The 15263-nt window shown below is 43.7% G+C and overlaps 30 non-coding genes and 9 pseudogenes across 30 annotated transcripts; all 39 read left to right on the top strand.

The window, feature by feature from the left end:
• Nucleotides 1-86: 86 nt before the first annotated feature.
• On the top strand, nucleotides 87-205 carry LOC135531662 (5S ribosomal RNA). The gene has a single exon (XR_010454126.1). It is a non-coding gene; the product is annotated as a 5S ribosomal RNA (ribosomal RNA).
• Nucleotides 206-466: 261 nt separating this feature from the next.
• LOC135531661 (5S ribosomal RNA) lies at nucleotides 467-585 on the top strand. Its single transcript, XR_010454125.1, has one exon. It is a non-coding gene; the product is annotated as a 5S ribosomal RNA (ribosomal RNA).
• Nucleotides 586-846: 261 nt separating this feature from the next.
• On the top strand, nucleotides 847-965 carry LOC135531660 (5S ribosomal RNA). The gene has a single exon (XR_010454124.1). It is a non-coding gene; the product is annotated as a 5S ribosomal RNA (ribosomal RNA).
• A 285-nt stretch (nucleotides 966-1250) lies between these two features.
• LOC135531659 (5S ribosomal RNA) lies at nucleotides 1251-1369 on the top strand. The gene has a single exon (XR_010454123.1). It is a non-coding gene; the product is annotated as a 5S ribosomal RNA (ribosomal RNA).
• Nucleotides 1370-1630: 261 nt separating this feature from the next.
• LOC135531656 (5S ribosomal RNA) lies at nucleotides 1631-1749 on the top strand. The gene has a single exon (XR_010454121.1). It is a non-coding gene; the product is annotated as a 5S ribosomal RNA (ribosomal RNA).
• A 261-nt stretch (nucleotides 1750-2010) lies between these two features.
• LOC135531655 (5S ribosomal RNA) lies at nucleotides 2011-2129 on the top strand. The gene has a single exon (XR_010454120.1). It is a non-coding gene; the product is annotated as a 5S ribosomal RNA (ribosomal RNA).
• Nucleotides 2130-2403: 274 nt separating this feature from the next.
• On the top strand, nucleotides 2404-2522 carry LOC135531654 (5S ribosomal RNA). The gene has a single exon (XR_010454119.1). It is a non-coding gene; the product is annotated as a 5S ribosomal RNA (ribosomal RNA).
• A 261-nt stretch (nucleotides 2523-2783) lies between these two features.
• On the top strand, nucleotides 2784-2902 carry LOC135531653 (5S ribosomal RNA). Its single transcript, XR_010454118.1, has one exon. It is a non-coding gene; the product is annotated as a 5S ribosomal RNA (ribosomal RNA).
• Nucleotides 2903-3163: 261 nt separating this feature from the next.
• Nucleotides 3164-3281, top strand: LOC135531716 (5S ribosomal RNA; annotated as a pseudogene).
• A 261-nt stretch (nucleotides 3282-3542) lies between these two features.
• Nucleotides 3543-3661, top strand: LOC135531651 (5S ribosomal RNA). The gene has a single exon (XR_010454117.1). It is a non-coding gene; the product is annotated as a 5S ribosomal RNA (ribosomal RNA).
• Nucleotides 3662-3921: 260 nt separating this feature from the next.
• Nucleotides 3922-4041, top strand: LOC135531691 (5S ribosomal RNA; annotated as a pseudogene).
• A 288-nt stretch (nucleotides 4042-4329) lies between these two features.
• LOC135531707 (5S ribosomal RNA) lies at nucleotides 4330-4450 on the top strand (annotated as a pseudogene).
• A 264-nt stretch (nucleotides 4451-4714) lies between these two features.
• On the top strand, nucleotides 4715-4833 carry LOC135531650 (5S ribosomal RNA). The gene has a single exon (XR_010454116.1). It is a non-coding gene; the product is annotated as a 5S ribosomal RNA (ribosomal RNA).
• A 261-nt stretch (nucleotides 4834-5094) lies between these two features.
• On the top strand, nucleotides 5095-5213 carry LOC135531649 (5S ribosomal RNA). Its single transcript, XR_010454115.1, has one exon. It is a non-coding gene; the product is annotated as a 5S ribosomal RNA (ribosomal RNA).
• A 278-nt stretch (nucleotides 5214-5491) lies between these two features.
• LOC135531693 (5S ribosomal RNA) lies at nucleotides 5492-5610 on the top strand (annotated as a pseudogene).
• Nucleotides 5611-5871: 261 nt separating this feature from the next.
• Nucleotides 5872-5990, top strand: LOC135531648 (5S ribosomal RNA). Its single transcript, XR_010454114.1, has one exon. It is a non-coding gene; the product is annotated as a 5S ribosomal RNA (ribosomal RNA).
• A 261-nt stretch (nucleotides 5991-6251) lies between these two features.
• On the top strand, nucleotides 6252-6370 carry LOC135531647 (5S ribosomal RNA). Its single transcript, XR_010454113.1, has one exon. It is a non-coding gene; the product is annotated as a 5S ribosomal RNA (ribosomal RNA).
• A 261-nt stretch (nucleotides 6371-6631) lies between these two features.
• Nucleotides 6632-6750, top strand: LOC135531646 (5S ribosomal RNA). Its single transcript, XR_010454112.1, has one exon. It is a non-coding gene; the product is annotated as a 5S ribosomal RNA (ribosomal RNA).
• Nucleotides 6751-7009: 259 nt separating this feature from the next.
• Nucleotides 7010-7128, top strand: LOC135531644 (5S ribosomal RNA). Its single transcript, XR_010454110.1, has one exon. It is a non-coding gene; the product is annotated as a 5S ribosomal RNA (ribosomal RNA).
• A 261-nt stretch (nucleotides 7129-7389) lies between these two features.
• LOC135531643 (5S ribosomal RNA) lies at nucleotides 7390-7508 on the top strand. The gene has a single exon (XR_010454109.1). It is a non-coding gene; the product is annotated as a 5S ribosomal RNA (ribosomal RNA).
• A 261-nt stretch (nucleotides 7509-7769) lies between these two features.
• Nucleotides 7770-7878, top strand: LOC135531711 (5S ribosomal RNA; annotated as a pseudogene).
• Nucleotides 7879-8139: 261 nt separating this feature from the next.
• On the top strand, nucleotides 8140-8258 carry LOC135531642 (5S ribosomal RNA). The gene has a single exon (XR_010454108.1). It is a non-coding gene; the product is annotated as a 5S ribosomal RNA (ribosomal RNA).
• A 310-nt stretch (nucleotides 8259-8568) lies between these two features.
• LOC135531641 (5S ribosomal RNA) lies at nucleotides 8569-8687 on the top strand. Its single transcript, XR_010454107.1, has one exon. It is a non-coding gene; the product is annotated as a 5S ribosomal RNA (ribosomal RNA).
• A 259-nt stretch (nucleotides 8688-8946) lies between these two features.
• On the top strand, nucleotides 8947-9065 carry LOC135531640 (5S ribosomal RNA). The gene has a single exon (XR_010454106.1). It is a non-coding gene; the product is annotated as a 5S ribosomal RNA (ribosomal RNA).
• Nucleotides 9066-9430: 365 nt separating this feature from the next.
• LOC135531704 (5S ribosomal RNA) lies at nucleotides 9431-9613 on the top strand (annotated as a pseudogene).
• Nucleotides 9614-9874: 261 nt separating this feature from the next.
• LOC135531639 (5S ribosomal RNA) lies at nucleotides 9875-9993 on the top strand. Its single transcript, XR_010454105.1, has one exon. It is a non-coding gene; the product is annotated as a 5S ribosomal RNA (ribosomal RNA).
• Nucleotides 9994-10255: 262 nt separating this feature from the next.
• On the top strand, nucleotides 10256-10374 carry LOC135531638 (5S ribosomal RNA). The gene has a single exon (XR_010454104.1). It is a non-coding gene; the product is annotated as a 5S ribosomal RNA (ribosomal RNA).
• A 260-nt stretch (nucleotides 10375-10634) lies between these two features.
• On the top strand, nucleotides 10635-10753 carry LOC135531637 (5S ribosomal RNA). The gene has a single exon (XR_010454103.1). It is a non-coding gene; the product is annotated as a 5S ribosomal RNA (ribosomal RNA).
• Nucleotides 10754-11083: 330 nt separating this feature from the next.
• Nucleotides 11084-11196, top strand: LOC135531715 (5S ribosomal RNA; annotated as a pseudogene).
• Nucleotides 11197-11457: 261 nt separating this feature from the next.
• LOC135531636 (5S ribosomal RNA) lies at nucleotides 11458-11576 on the top strand. The gene has a single exon (XR_010454102.1). It is a non-coding gene; the product is annotated as a 5S ribosomal RNA (ribosomal RNA).
• Nucleotides 11577-11837: 261 nt separating this feature from the next.
• LOC135531635 (5S ribosomal RNA) lies at nucleotides 11838-11956 on the top strand. The gene has a single exon (XR_010454101.1). It is a non-coding gene; the product is annotated as a 5S ribosomal RNA (ribosomal RNA).
• A 282-nt stretch (nucleotides 11957-12238) lies between these two features.
• On the top strand, nucleotides 12239-12357 carry LOC135531682 (5S ribosomal RNA). Its single transcript, XR_010454145.1, has one exon. It is a non-coding gene; the product is annotated as a 5S ribosomal RNA (ribosomal RNA).
• Nucleotides 12358-12618: 261 nt separating this feature from the next.
• Nucleotides 12619-12737, top strand: LOC135531633 (5S ribosomal RNA). Its single transcript, XR_010454099.1, has one exon. It is a non-coding gene; the product is annotated as a 5S ribosomal RNA (ribosomal RNA).
• A 261-nt stretch (nucleotides 12738-12998) lies between these two features.
• Nucleotides 12999-13117, top strand: LOC135531632 (5S ribosomal RNA). The gene has a single exon (XR_010454098.1). It is a non-coding gene; the product is annotated as a 5S ribosomal RNA (ribosomal RNA).
• Nucleotides 13118-13378: 261 nt separating this feature from the next.
• On the top strand, nucleotides 13379-13497 carry LOC135531695 (5S ribosomal RNA; annotated as a pseudogene).
• Nucleotides 13498-13797: 300 nt separating this feature from the next.
• Nucleotides 13798-13916, top strand: LOC135531631 (5S ribosomal RNA). The gene has a single exon (XR_010454097.1). It is a non-coding gene; the product is annotated as a 5S ribosomal RNA (ribosomal RNA).
• A 261-nt stretch (nucleotides 13917-14177) lies between these two features.
• LOC135531722 (5S ribosomal RNA) lies at nucleotides 14178-14296 on the top strand (annotated as a pseudogene).
• Nucleotides 14297-14586: 290 nt separating this feature from the next.
• Nucleotides 14587-14705, top strand: LOC135531630 (5S ribosomal RNA). Its single transcript, XR_010454096.1, has one exon. It is a non-coding gene; the product is annotated as a 5S ribosomal RNA (ribosomal RNA).
• Nucleotides 14706-14968: 263 nt separating this feature from the next.
• Nucleotides 14969-15087, top strand: LOC135531629 (5S ribosomal RNA). Its single transcript, XR_010454095.1, has one exon. It is a non-coding gene; the product is annotated as a 5S ribosomal RNA (ribosomal RNA).
• The last annotated feature ends 176 nt before the right edge of the window (nucleotides 15088-15263 follow it).

Here is a 15263-nt window from a genome sequence, read left to right as displayed (position 1 = left end):
AGATGCTTATCGAAATGGTGAAAATGCAACAGCTGTTAATCAAGACTCACTTTGACTTTATATAGTGTACCAAGAGATGGTTTCTCGCTTACGACCACACCGGCCTGAGTACGCCTGATCTCGTCTGATCTCGGAAGCTAAGCAGGGTCGGGCCTGGTTAGTACTTGGATGGGAGACCGCCTGGGAATACCAGGTGCTGTAAGCTTTTTGTCACTGCCTTGTGGAATTTCAAGTCTTTGTGCGTTTTTTCCCACAAGGCTGAAATATGTGCCCTCGCTTTGAAATAAGTAAGCAAGGTTAGTTTGTATTTCATCCAACCATCTGTGCTACAAATTATGGCTACAGTATATGCAATTTCTTCCACTTTTTGAGTGACACAAAGATGCTTATCGAAATGGTGAAAATGCAACAGCTGTTAATCAAGACTCACTTTGACTTTATATAGTGTACCAAGAGATGGTTTCTCGCTTACGACCACACCGGCCTGAGTACGCCTGATCTCGTCTGATCTCGGAAGCTAAGCAGGGTCGGGCCTGGTTAGTACTTGGATGGGAGACCGCCTGGGAATACCAGGTGCTGTAAGCTTTTTGTCACTGCCTTGTGGAATTTCAAGTCTTTGTGCGTTTTTTCCCACAAGGCTGAAATATGTGCCCTCGCTTTGAAATAAGTAAGCAAGGTTAGTTTGTATTTCATCCAACCATCTGTGCTACAAATTATGGCTACAGTATATGCAATTTCTTCCACTTTTTGAGTGACACAAAGATGCTTATCGAAATGGTGAAAATGCAACAGCTGTTAATCAAGACTCACTTTGACTTTATATAGTGTACCAAGAGATGGTTTCTCGCTTACGACCACACCGGCCTGAGTACGCCTGATCTCGTCTGATCTCGGAAGCTAAGCAGGGTCGGGCCTGGTTAGTACTTGGATGGGAGACCGCCTGGGAATACCAGGTGCTGTAAGCTTTTTGTCACTGCCTTGTGGAATTTCAAGTCTTTGTGCGTTTTTTTTCCCACAAGGCTGAAATATGTGCCCTCGCTTTGAAATAAGTAAGCAAGGTTAGTTTGTATTTCATCCAACCATCTGTGCTACAAATTATGGCTACAGTATATGCAATTTCTTCCACTTTTTGAGTGACACAAAGATGCTTATCGAAATGGTGAAAATGCAACAGCTGTTAATCAAGACTCACTTTGACTTTATATAGTGTACCAAGAGACTTTATATAGTGTACCAAGAGTTGGTTTCTCGCTTACGACCACACCGGCCTGAGTACGCCTGATCTCGTCTGATCTCGGAAGCTAAGCAGGGTCGGGCCTGGTTAGTACTTGGATGGGAGACCGCCTGGGAATACCAGGTGCTGTAAGCTTTTTGTCACTGCCTTGTGGAATTTCAAGTCTTTGTGCGTTTTTTCCCACAAGGCTGAAATATGTGCCCTCGCTTTGAAATAAGTAAGCAAGGTTAGTTTGTATTTCATCCAACCATCTGTGCTACAAATTATGGCTACAGTATATGCAATTTCTTCCACTTTTTGAGTGACACAAAGATGCTTATCGAAATGGTGAAAATGCAACAGCTGTTAATCAAGACTCACTTTGACTTTATATAGTGTACCAAGAGATGGTTTCTCGCTTACGACCACACCGGCCTGAGTACGCCTGATCTCGTCTGATCTCGGAAGCTAAGCAGGGTCGGGCCTGGTTAGTACTTGGATGGGAGACCGCCTGGGAATACCAGGTGCTGTAAGCTTTTTGTCACTGCCTTGTGGAATTTCAAGTCTTTGTGCGTTTTTTCCCACAAGGCTGAAATATGTGCCCTCGCTTTGAAATAAGTAAGCAAGGTTAGTTTGTATTTCATCCAACCATCTGTGCTACAAATTATGGCTACAGTATATGCAATTTCTTCCACTTTTTGAGTGACACAAAGATGCTTATCGAAATGGTGAAAATGCAACAGCTGTTAATCAAGACTCACTTTGACTTTATATAGTGTACCAAGAGATGGTTTCTCGCTTACGACCACACCGGCCTGAGTACGCCTGATCTCGTCTGATCTCGGAAGCTAAGCAGGGTCGGGCCTGGTTAGTACTTGGATGGGAGACCGCCTGGGAATACCAGGTGCTGTAAGCTTTTTGTCACTGCCTTGTGGAATTTCAAGTCTTTGTGCGGAATTTCAAGTCTTTTTTTTCCCACAAGGCTGAAATATGTGCCCTCGCTTTGAAATAAGTAAGCAAGGTTAGTTTGTATTTCATCCAACATCTGTGCTACAAATTATGGCTACAGTATATGCAATTTCTTCCACTTTTTGAGTGACACAAAGATGCTTATCGAAATGGTGAAAATGCAACAGCTGTTAATCAAGACTCACTTTGACTTTATATAGTGTACCAAGAGATGGTTTCTCGCTTACGACCACACCGGCCTGAGTACGCCTGATCTCGTCTGATCTCGGAAGCTAAGCAGGGTCGGGCCTGGTTAGTACTTGGATGGGAGACCGCCTGGGAATACCAGGTGCTGTAAGCTTTTTGTCACTGCCTTGTGGAATTTCAAGTCTTTGTGCGTTTTTTCCCACAAGGCTGAAATATGTGCCCTCGCTTTGAAATAAGTAAGCAAGGTTAGTTTGTATTTCATCCAACCATCTGTGCTACAAATTATGGCTACAGTATATGCAATTTCTTCCACTTTTTGAGTGACACAAAGATGCTTATCGAAATGGTGAAAATGCAACAGCTGTTAATCAAGACTCACTTTGACTTTATATAGTGTACCAAGAGATGGTTTCTCGCTTACGACCACACCGGCCTGAGTACGCCTGATCTCGTCTGATCTCGGAAGCTAAGCAGGGTCGGGCCTGGTTAGTACTTGGATGGGAGACCGCCTGGGAATACCAGGTGCTGTAAGCTTTTTGTCACTGCCTTGTGGAATTTCAAGTCTTTGTGCGTTTTTTCCCACAAGGCTGAAATATGTGCCCTCGCTTTGAAATAAGTAAGCAAGGTTAGTTTGTATTTCATCCAACCATCTGTGCTACAAATTATGGCTACAGTATATGCAATTTCTTCCACTTTTTGAGTGACACAAAGATGCTTATCGAAATGGTGAAAATGCAACAGCTGTTAATCAAGACTCACTTTGACTTTATATAGTGTACCAAGAGATGGTTTATTGCTTACGACCACACCGGCCTGAGTAAGCCTGATCTCGTCTGATCTCGGAAGCTAAGCAGGGTCGGGTCTGGTTAGTACTTGGATGGGAGAACCCTGGGAATACCAGGTGCTGTAAGCTTTTTGTCACTGCCTTGTGGAATTTCAAGTCTTTGTGCGTTTTTTCCCACAAGGCTGAAATATGTGCCCTCGCTTTGAAATAAGTAAGCAAGGTTAGTTTGTATTTCATCCAACCATCTGTGCTACAAATTATGGCTACAGTATATGCAATTTCTTCCACTTTTTGAGTGACACAAAGATGCTTATCGAAATGGTGAAAATGCAACAGCTGTTAATCAAGACTCACTTTGACTTTATATAGTGTACCAAGAGATGGTTTCTCGCTTACGACCACACCGGCCTGAGTACGCCTGATCTCGTCTGATCTCGGAAGCTAAGCAGGGTCGGGCCTGGTTAGTACTTGGATGGGAGACCGCCTGGGAATACCAGGTGCTGTAAGCTTTTTGTCACTGCCTTGTGGAATTTCAAGTCTTTGTGCGTTTTTTCCCACAAGGCTGAAATATGTGCCCTCGCTTTGAAATAAGTAAGCAAGGTAGTTTGTATTTCATCCAACCATCTGTGCTACAAATTATGGCTACAGTATATGCAATTTCTTCCACTTTTTGAGTGACACAAAGATGCTTATCGAAATGGTGAAAATGCAACAGCTGTTAATCAAGACTCACTTTGACTTTATATAGTGTACCAAGAGATGGTTTCTCGCTTACGACACACACCGGCCTGAGTACGCCTGATCTCGTCTGATCTCGGAAGCTAAGCAGGGTCGGGCCTGGTTAGTACTTGGATGGGAGACCGCCTGGGAATACCAGGTGCTGTAAGCTTTTTGTCACTGCCTTGTGGAATTTCAAGTCTTTGTGCGTTTTTTCCCACAAGGCTGAAATATGTGCCCTCGCTTTGAAATAAGTAAGCAAGGTTAGTTTGTATTTCATCCAACCATCTGTGCTACAAATTATGGCTACAGTATATGCAATTTCTTCCACTTTTTGAGTGACACAAAGATGCTTATCGAAATGGTGAAAATGCAACAGCTGTTAATCAAGACTCACTTTGACTTTATATAGTGTACCAAGAGATGGTTTCTCGCTTACGACCACACCGGCCTGAGTACGCCTGACTGATCCACACCGGCCTGAGTACGCCTGATCTCGTCTGATCTCGGAAGCTAAGCAGGGTCGGGCCTGGTTAGTACTTGGATGGGAGACCGCCTGGGAATACCAGGTGCTGTAAGCTTTTTGTCACTGCCTTGTGGAATTTCAAGTCTTTGTGCGTCTTTTTTTCCCACAAGGCTGAAATATGTGCCCTCGCTTTGAAATAAGTAAGCAAGGTTAGTTTGTATTTCATCCAACCATCTGTGCTACAAATTATGGCTACAGTATATGCAATTTCTTCCACTTTTTGAGTGACACAAAGATGCTTATCGAAATGGTGAAAATGCAACAGCTGTTAATCAAGACTCACTTTGACTTTATATAGTGTACCAAGAGATGGTTTCTCGCTTACGACCACACCGGCCTGAGTACGCCTGATCTCGTCTGATCTCGGAAGCTAAGCAGGGTCGGGCCTGGTTAGTACTTGGATGGGAGACCGCCTGGGAATACCAGGTGCTGTAAGCTTTTTGTCACTGCCTTGTGGAATTTCAAGTCTTTGTGCGTTTTTTCCCACAAGGCTGAAATATGTGCCCTCGCTTTGAAATAAGTAAGCAAGGTTAGTTTGTATTTCATCCAACCATCTGTGCTACAAATTATGGCTACAGTATATGCAATTTCTTCCACTTTTTGAGTGACACAAAGATGCTTATCGAAATGGTGAAAATGCAACAGCTGTTAATCAAGACTCACTTTGACTTTATATAGTGTACCAAGAGATGGTTTCTCGCTTACGACCACACCGGCCTGAGTACGCCTGATCTCGTCTGATCTCGGAAGCTAAGCAGGGTCGGGCCTGGTTAGTACTTGGATGGGAGACCGCCTGGGAATACCAGGTGCTGTAAGCTTTTTGTCACTGCCTTGTGGAATTTCAAGTCTTTGTGCGTTTTTTCCCACAAGGCTGAAATATGTGCCAAGGCTGAAATATGTGCTCCTTGAAATAAGTAAGCAAGGTTAGTTTGTATTTCATCCAACCATCTGTGCTACAAATTATGGCTACAGTATATGCAATTTCTTCCACTTTTTGAGTGACACAAAGATGCTTATCGAAATGGTGAAAATGCAACAGCTGTTAATCAAGACTCACTTTGACTTTATATAGTGTACCAAGAGATGAGATGGTTTCTTCTACGACCACACCGGCCTGAGTACGCCTGATCTCGTCTGATCTCGGAAGCTAAGCAGGGTCGGGCCTGGTTAGTACTTGGATGGGAGACCGCCTGGGAATACCAGGTGCTGTAAGCTTTTTGTCACTGCCTTGTGGAATTTCAAGTCTTTGTGCGTTTTTTCCCACAAGGCTGAAATATGTGCCCTCGCTTTGAAATAAGTAAGCAAGGTTAGTTTGTATTTCATCCAACCATCTGTGCTACAAATTATGGCTACAGTATATGCAATTTCTTCCACTTTTTGAGTGACACAAAGATGCTTATCGAAATGGTGAAAATGCAACAGCTGTTAATCAAGACTCACTTTGACTTTATATAGTGTACCAAGAGATGGTTTCTCGCTTACGACCACACCGGCCTGAGTACGCCTGATCTCGTCTGATCTCGGAAGCTAAGCAGGGTCGGGCCTGGTTAGTACTTGGATGGGAGACCGCCTGGGAATACCAGGTGCTGTAAGCTTTTTGTCACTGCCTTGTGGAATTTCAAGTCTTTGTGCGTTTTTTCCCACAAGGCTGAAATATGTGCCCTCGCTTTGAAATAAGTAAGCAAGGTTAGTTTGTATTTCATCCAACCATCTGTGCTACAAATTATGGCTACAGTATATGCAATTTCTTCCACTTTTTGAGTGACACAAAGATGCTTATCGAAATGGTGAAAATGCAACAGCTGTTAATCAAGACTCACTTTGACTTTATATAGTGTACCAAGAGATGGTTTCTCGCTTACGACCACACCGGCCTGAGTACGCCTGATCTCGTCTGATCTCGGAAGCTAAGCAGGGTCGGGCCTGGTTAGTACTTGGATGGGAGACCGCCTGGGAATACCAGGTGCTGTAAGCTTTTTGTCACTGCCTTGTGGAATTTCAAGTCTTTGTGCGTTTTTTCCCACAAGGCTGAAATATGTGCCCTCGCTTTGAAATAAGTAAGCAAGGTTAGTTTGTATTTCATCCAACCATCTGTGCTACAAATTATGGCTACAGTATATGCAATTTCTTCCACTTTTTGAGTGACACAAAGATGCTTATCGAAATGGTGAAAATGCAACAGCTGTTAATCAAGACTCACTTTGACTTTATATAGTGTACCAAGAGATGGTTTCTCGCTTACGACCACACCGGCCTGAGTACGCCTGATCTCGTCTGATCTCGGAAGCTAAGCAGGGTCGGGCCTGGTTAGTACTTGGATGGGAGACCGCCTGGGAATACCAGGTGCTGTAAGCTTTTTGTCACTGCCTTGTGGAATTTCAAGTCTTTGTGCGTTTTTTCCCACAAGTGAAATATGTGCCCTCGCTTTGAAATAAGTAAGCAAGGTTAGTTTGTATTTCATCCAACCATCTGTGCTACAAATTATGGCTACAGTATATGCAATTTCTTCCACTTTTTGAGTGACACAAAGATGCTTATCGAAATGGTGAAAATGCAACAGCTGTTAATCAAGACTCACTTTGACTTTATATAGTGTACCAAGAGATGGTTTCTCGCTTACGACCACACCGGCCTGAGTACGCCTGATCTCGTCTGATCTCGGAAGCTAAGCAGGGTCGGGCCTGGTTAGTACTTGGATGGGAGACCGCCTGGGAATACCAGGTGCTGTAAGCTTTTTGTCACTGCCTTGTGGAATTTCAAGTCTTTGTGCGTTTTTTCCCACAAGGCTGAAATATGTGCCCTCGCTTTGAAATAAGTAAGCAAGGTTAGTTTGTATTTCATCCAACCATCTGTGCTACAAATTATGGCTACAGTATATGCAATTTCTTCCACTTTTTGAGTGACACAAAGATGCTTATCGAAATGGTGAAAATGCAACAGCTGTTAATCAAGACTCACTTTGACTTTATATAGTGTACCAAGAGATGGTTTCTCGCTTACGACCACACCGGCCTGAGTACGCCTGATCTCGTCTGATCTCGGAAGCTAAGCAGGGTCGGGCCTGGTTAGTACTTGGATGGGAGACCGCCTGGGAATACCAGGTGCTGTAAGCTTTTTGTCACTGCCTTGTGGAATTTCAAGTCTTTGTGCGTTTTTTCCCACAAGGCTGAAATATGTGCCCTCGCTTTGAAATAAGTAAGCAAGGTTAGTTTGTATTTCATCCAACCATCTGTGCTACAAATTATGGCTACAGTATATGCAATTTCTTCCACTTTTTGAGTGACACAAAGATGCTTATCGAAATGGTGAAAATGCAACAGCTGTTAATCAAGACTCACTTTGACTTTATATAGTGTACCAAGAGATGGTTTCTCGCTTACGACCACACCGGCCTGAGTACGCCTGATCTCGGAAGCTAAGCAGGGTCGGGCCTGGTTAGTACTTGGATGGGAGACCGCCTGGGAATACCAGGTGCTGTAAGCTTTTTGTCACTGCCTTGTGGAATTTCAAGTCTTTGTGCGTTTTTTCCCACAAGGCTGAAATATGTGCCCTCGCTTTGAAATAAGTAAGCAAGGTTAGTTTGTATTTCATCCAACCATCTGTGCTACAAATTATGGCTACAGTATATGCAATTTCTTCCACTTTTTGAGTGACACAAAGATGCTTATCGAAATGGTGAAAATGCAACAGCTGTTAATCAAGACTCACTTTGACTTTATATAGTGTACCAAGAGATGGTTTCTCGCTTACGACCACACCGGCCTGAGTACGCCTGATCTCGTCTGATCTCGGAAGCTAAGCAGGGTCGGGCCTGGTTAGTACTTGGATGGGAGACCGCCTGGGAATACCAGGTGCTGTAAGCTTTTTGTCACTGCCTTGTGGAATTTCAAGTCTTGCCCTCGCTTTGAAATAAGTAAGCAAGGTTAGTTTGTATTTCATCCAACCATCTGTTTTTTCCCACAAGGCTGAAATATGTGCCCTCGCTTTGAAATAAGTAAGCAAGGTTAGTTTGTATTTCATCCAACCATCTGTGCTACAAATTATGGCTACAGTATATGCAATTTCTTCCACTTTTTGAGTGACACAAAGATGCTTATCGAAATGGTGAAAATGCAACAGCTGTTAATCAAGACTCACTTTGACTTTATATAGTGTACCAAGAGATGGTTTCTCGCTTACGACCACACCGGCCTGAGTACGCCTGATCTCGTCTGATCTCGGAAGCTAAGCAGGGTCGGGCCTGGTTAGTACTTGGATGGGAGACCGCCTGGGAATACCAGGTGCTGTAAGCTTTTTGTCACTGCCTTGTGGAATTTCAAGTCTTTGTGCGTTTTTTCCCACAAGGCTGAAATATGTGCCCTCGCTTTGAAATAAGTAAGCAAGGTTAGTTTGTATTTCATCCAACCATCTGTGCTACAAATTATGGCTACAGTATATGCAATTTTCCACTTTTTGAGTGACACAAAGATGCTTATCGAAATGGTGAAAATGCAACAGCTGTTAATCAAGACTCACTTTGACTTTATATAGTGTACCAAGAGATGGTTTCTCGCTTACGACCACACCGGCCTGAGTACGCCTGATCTCGTCTGATCTCGGAAGCTAAGCAGGGTCGGGCCTGGTTAGTACTTGGATGGGAGACCGCCTGGGAATACCAGGTGCTGTAAGCTTTTTGTCACTGCCTTGTGGAATTTCAAGTCTTTGTGCGTTTTTTCCCACAAGGCTGAAATATGTGCCCTCGCTTTGAAATAAGTAAGCAAGGTTAGTTTGTATTTCATCCAACCATCTGTGCTACAAATTATGGCTACAGTATATGCAATTTCTTCCACTTTTTGAGTGACACAAAGATGCTTATCGAAATGGTGAAAATGCAACAGCTGTTAATCAAGACTCACTTTGACTTTATATAGTGTACCAAGAGATGGTTTCTCGCTTACGACCTGACACAAAGATGCTTATCGAAATGGTGAAAATGCAACAGCTGTTAATCAAGACTCACTTTGACTTTATATAGTGTACCAAGAGATGGTTTCTCGCTTACGACCACACCGGCCTGAGTACGCCTGATCTCGTCTGATCTCGGAAGCTAAGCAGGGTCGGGCCTGGTTAACACCGGCCTGAGTACGCCTGATCTCGTCTGATCTCGGAAGCTAAGCAGGGTCGGGCCTGGTTAGTACTTGGATGGGAGACCGCCTGGGAATACCAGGTGCTGTAAGCTTTTTGTCACTGCCTTGTGGAATTTCAAGTCTTTGTGCGTTTTTTCCCACAAGGCTGAAATATGTGCCCTCGCTTTGAAATAAGTAAGCAAGGTTAGTTTGTATTTCATCCAACCATCTGTGCTACAAATTATGGCTACAGTATATGCAATTTCTTCCACTTTTTGAGTGACACAAAGATGCTTATCGAAATGGTGAAAATGCAACAGCTGTTAATCAAGACTCACTTTGACTTTATATAGTGTACCAAGAGATGGTTTCTCGCTTACGACCACACCGGCCTGAGTACGCCTGATCTCGTCTGATCTCGGAAGCTAAGCAGGGTCGGGCCTGGTTAGTACTTGGATGGGAGACCGCCTGGGAATACCAGGTGCTGTAAGCTTTTTGTCACTGCCTTGTGGAATTTCAAGTCTTTGTGCGTTTTTTTCCCACAAGGCTGAAATATGTGCCCTCGCTTTGAAATAAGTAAGCAAGGTTAGTTTGTATTTCATCCAACCATCTGTGCTACAAATTATGGCTACAGTATATGCAATTTCTTCCACTTTTTGAGTGACACAAAGATGCTTATCGAAATGGTGAAAATGCAACAGCTGTTAATCAAGACTCACTTTGACTTTATATAGTGTACCAAGAGATGGTTTCTCGCTTACGACCACACCGGCCTGAGTACGCCTGATCTCGTCTGATCTCGGAAGCTAAGCAGGGTCGGGCCTGGTTAGTACTTGGATGGGAGACCGCCTGGGAATACCAGGTGCTGTAAGCTTTTTGTCACTGCCTTGTGGAATTTCAAGTCTTTGTGCGTTTTTTCCCACAAGGCTGAAATATGTGCCCTCGCTTTGAAATAAGTAAGCAAGGTTAGTTTGTATTTCATCCAACCATCTGTGCTACAAATTATGCTACAGTATATGCAATTTCTTCCACTTTTTGAGTGACACAAAGATGCTTATCGAAATGGTGAAAATGCAACAGCTGTTAATCAAGACTCACTTTGACTTTATATAGTGTACCAAGAGATGGTTTCTCGCTTACGACCACACCGGCCTGAGTACGCCTGATCTCGTCTGATCTCGGAAGCTAAGCAGGGTCGGGCCTGGTTAGTACTTGGATGGGAGACCGCCTGGGAATACCAGGTGCTGTAAGCTTTTTGTCACTGCCTTGTGGAATTTCAAGTCTTTGTGCGTTTTTTCCCACAAGGCTGAAATATGTGCCCTCGCTTTGAAATAAGTAAGCAAGGTTAGTTTGTATTTCATCCAACCATCTGTGCTACAAATTATGGCTACAGTATATGCAATTTCTTCCACTTTTTGAGTGACACAAAGATGCTTATCGAAATGGTGAAAATGCAACAGCTGTTAATCAAGACTCACTTTGACTTTATATAGTGTACCAAGAGATGGTTTCTCGCTTACGACCACACCGGCCTGAGTACGCCTGATCTCGTCTGATCTCGGAAGCTAACAGGGTCGGGCCTGGTTAACACCGGCCTGAGTACGCCTGATCTCGTCTGATCTCGGAAGCTAAGCAGGGTCGGGCCTGGTTAGTACTTGGATGGGAGACCGCCTGGGAATACCAGGTGCTGTAAGCTTTTTGTCACTGCCTTGTGGAATTTCAAGTCTTTGTGCGTTTTTTCCCACAAGGCTGAAATATGTGCCCTCGCTTTGAAATAAGTAAGCAAGGTTAGTTTGTATTTCATCCAACCATCTGTGCTACAAATTATGGCTACAGTATATGCAATTTCTTCCACTTTTTGAGTGACACAAAGATGCTTATCGAAATGGTGAAAATGCAACAGCTGTTAATCAAGACTCACTTTGACTTTATATAGTGTACCAAGAGATGGTTTCTCGCTTACGACCACACCGGCCTGAGTACGCCTGATCTCGTCTGATCTCGGAAGCTAAGCAGGGTCGGGCCTGGTTAGTACTTGGATGGGAGACCGCCTGGGAATACCAGGTGCTGTAAGCTTTTTGTCACTGCCTTGTGGAATTTCAAGTCTTTGTGCGTTTTTTCCCACAAGGCTGAAATATGTGCCCTCGCTTTGAAATAAGTAAGCAAGGTTAGTTTGTATTTCATCCAACCATCTGTGCTACAAATTATGGCTACAGTATATGCAATTTCTTCCACTTTTTGAGTGACACAAAGATGCTTATCGAAATGGTGAAAATGCAACAGCTGTTAATCAAGACTCACTTTGACTTTATATAGTGTACCAAGAGATGGTTTCTCGCTTACGACCACACCGGCCTGAGTACGCCTGATCTCGTCTGATCTCGGAAGCTAAGCAGGGTCGGGCCTGGTTAGTACTTGGATGGGAGACCGCCTGGGAATACCAGGTGCTGTAAGCTTTTTGTCACTGCCTTGTGGAATTTCAAGTCTTTGTGCGTTTTTTCCCACAAGGCTGAAATATGTGCCCTCGCTTTGAAATAAGTAAGCAAGGTTAGTTTGTATTTCATCCAACATCTGTGCTACAAATTATGGCTACAGTATATGCAATTTCTTCCACTTTTTGAGTGACACAAAGATGCTTATCGAAATGGTGAAAATGCAACAGCTGTTAATCAAGACTCACTTTGACTTTATATAGTGTACCAAGAGATGGTTTCTCGCTTACGACCACACCGGCCTACGCCTACGACCACACCGGCCTGAGTACGCCTGATCTCGTCTGATCTCGGAAGCTAAGCAGGGTCGGGCCTGGTTAGTACTTGGATGGGAGACCGCCTGGGAATACCAGGTGCTGTAAGCTTTTTGTCACTGCCTTGTGGAATTTCAAGTCTTTGTGCGTTTTTTCCCACAAGGCTGAAATATGTGCCCTCGCTTTGAAATAAGTAAGCAAGGTTAGTTTGTATTTCATCCAACCATCTGTGCTACAAATTATGGCTACAGTATATGCAATTTCTTCCACTTTTTGAGTGACACAAAGATGCTTATCGAAATGGTGAAAATGCAACAGCTGTTAATCAAGACTCACTTTGACTTTATATAGTGTACCAAGAGATGGTTTCTCGCTTACGACCACACCGGCCTGAGTACGCCTGATCTCGTCTGATCTCGGAAGCTAAGCAGGGTCGGGCCTGGTTAGTACTTGGATGGGAGACCGCCTGGGAATACCAGGTGCTGTAAGCTTTTTGTCACTGCCTTGTGGAATTTCAAGTCTTTGTGCGTTTTTTCCCACAAGGCTGAAATATGTGCCCTCGCTTTGAAATAAGTAAGCAAGGTTAGTTTGTATTTCATCCAACCATCTGTGCTACAAATTATGGCTACAGTATATGCAATTTCTTCCACTTTTTGAGTGACACAAAGATGCTTATCGAAATGGTGAAAATGCAACAGCTGTTAATCAAGACTCACTTTGACTTTATATAGTGTACCAAGAGATGGTTTCTCGCTTACGACCACACCGGCCTGAGTACGCCTGATCTCGTCTGATCTCGGAAGCTAAGCAGGGTCGGGCCTGGTTAGTACTTGGATGGGAGACCGCCTGGGAATACCAGGTGCTGTAAGCTTTTTGTCACTGCCTTGTGGAATTTCAAGTCTTTGTGCGTTTTTTCCCACAAGGCTGAAATATGTGCCCTCGCTTTGAAATAAGTAAGCAAGGTTAGTTTGTATTTCATCCAACCATCTGTGCTACAAATTATGGCTACAGTATATGCAATTTCTTCCACTTTTTGAGTGACACAAAGATGCTTATCGAAATGGTGAAAATGCAACAGCTGTTAATCAAGACTCACTTTGACTTTATATAGTGTACCAAGAGATGGTTTCTCGCTTACGACCACACCGGCCTGAGTACGCCTGATCTCGTCTGATCTCGGAAGCTAAGCAGGGTCGGGCCTGGTTAGTACTTGGATGGGAGACCGCCTGGGAATACCAGGTGCTGTAGCTTTTTGCTTTTTGTCACTGCCTTGTGGAATTTCAAGTCTTTGTGCGTTTTTTCCCACAAGGCTGAAATATGTGCCCTCGCTTTGAAATAAGTAAGCAATGTGCCCTCGCTTTGAAATAAGTAAGCAAGCTTTGTTAGTTTGTATTTCATCCAACCATCTGTGCTACAAATTATGGCTACAGTATATGCAATTTCTTCCACTTTTTGAGTGACACAAAGATGCTTATCGAAATGGTGAAAATGCAACAGCTGTTAATCAAGACTCACTTTGACTTTATATAGTGTACCAAGAGATGGTTTCTCGCTTACGACCACACCGGCCTGAGTACGCCTGATCTCGTCTGATCTCGGAAGCTAAGCAGGGTCGGGCCTGGTTAGTACTTGGATGGGAGACCGCCTGGGAATACCAGGTGCTGTAAGCTTTTTGTCACTGCCTTGTGGAATTTCAAGTCTTTGTGCGTTTTTTCCCACAAGGCTGAAATATGTGCCCTCGCTTTGAAATAAGTAAGCAAGGTTAGTTTGTATTTCATCCAACCATCTGTGCTACAAATTATGGCTACAGTATATGCAATTTCTTCCACTTTTTGAGTGACACAAAGATGCTTATCGAAATGGTGAAAATGCAACAGCTGTTAATCAAGACTCACTTTGACTTTATATAGTGTACCAAGAGATGGTTTCTCGCTTACGACCACACCGGCCTGAGTACGCCTGATCTCGTCTGATCTCGGAAGCTAAGCAGGGTCGGGCCTGGTTAGTACTTGGATGGGAGACCGCCTGGGAATACCAGAGCTTTTTGTCACTGCCTGGGAATACCAGGTGCTGTAAGCTTTTTGTCACTGCCTTGTGGAATTTCAAGTCTTTGTGCGTTTTTTCCCACAAGGCTGAAATATGTGCCCTCGCTTTGAAATAAGTAAGCAAGGTTAGTTTGTATTTCATCCAACCATCTGTGCTACAAATTATGGCTACAGTATATGCAATTTCTTCCACTTTTTGAGTGACACAAAGATGCTTATCGAAATGGTGAAAATGCAACAGCTGTTAATCAAGACTCACTTTGACTTTATATAGTGTACCAAGAGATGGTTTCTCGCTTACGACCACACCGGCCTGAGTACGCCTGATCTCGTCTGATCTCGGAAGCTAAGCAGGGTCGGGCCTGGTTAGTACTTGGATGGGAGACCGCCTGGGAATACCAGGTGCTGTAAGCTTTTTGTCACTGCCTTGTGGAATTTCAAGTCTTTGTGCGTTTTTTCCCACAAGGCTGAAATATGTGCCCTCGCTTTGAAATAAGTAAGCAAGGTTAGTTTGTATTTCATCCAACCATCTGTGCTACAAATTATGGCTACAGTATATGCAATTTCTTCCACTTTTTGAGTGACACAAAGATGCTTATCGAAATGGTGAAAATGCAACAGCTGTTAATCAAGACTCACTTTTTGACTTTATATAGTGTACCAAGAGATGGTTTCTCGCTTACGACCACACCGGCCTGAGTACGCCTGATCTCGTCTGATCTCGGAAGCTAAGCAGGGTCGGGCCTGGTTAGTACTTGGATGGGAGACCGCCTGGGAATACCAGGTGCTGTAAGCTTTTTGTCACTGCCTTGTGGAATTTCAAGTCTTTGTGCGTTTTTTCCCACAAGGCTGAAATATGTGCCCTCGCTTTGAAATAAGTAAGCAAGGTTAGTTTGTATTTCATCCAACCATCTGTGCTACAAATTATGGCTACAGTATATGCAATTTCTTCCACTTTTTGAGTGACACAAA

Source organism: Oncorhynchus masou, unplaced genomic scaffold (assembly GCF_036934945.1).
Source record: "Oncorhynchus masou masou isolate Uvic2021 unplaced genomic scaffold, UVic_Omas_1.1 unplaced_scaffold_1649, whole genome shotgun sequence".
In the NCBI taxonomy this organism is placed as follows: Eukaryota; Metazoa; Chordata; class Actinopteri; order Salmoniformes; family Salmonidae; genus Oncorhynchus; species Oncorhynchus masou.
This window is presented reverse-complemented; position numbering and strand designations above follow the sequence as displayed.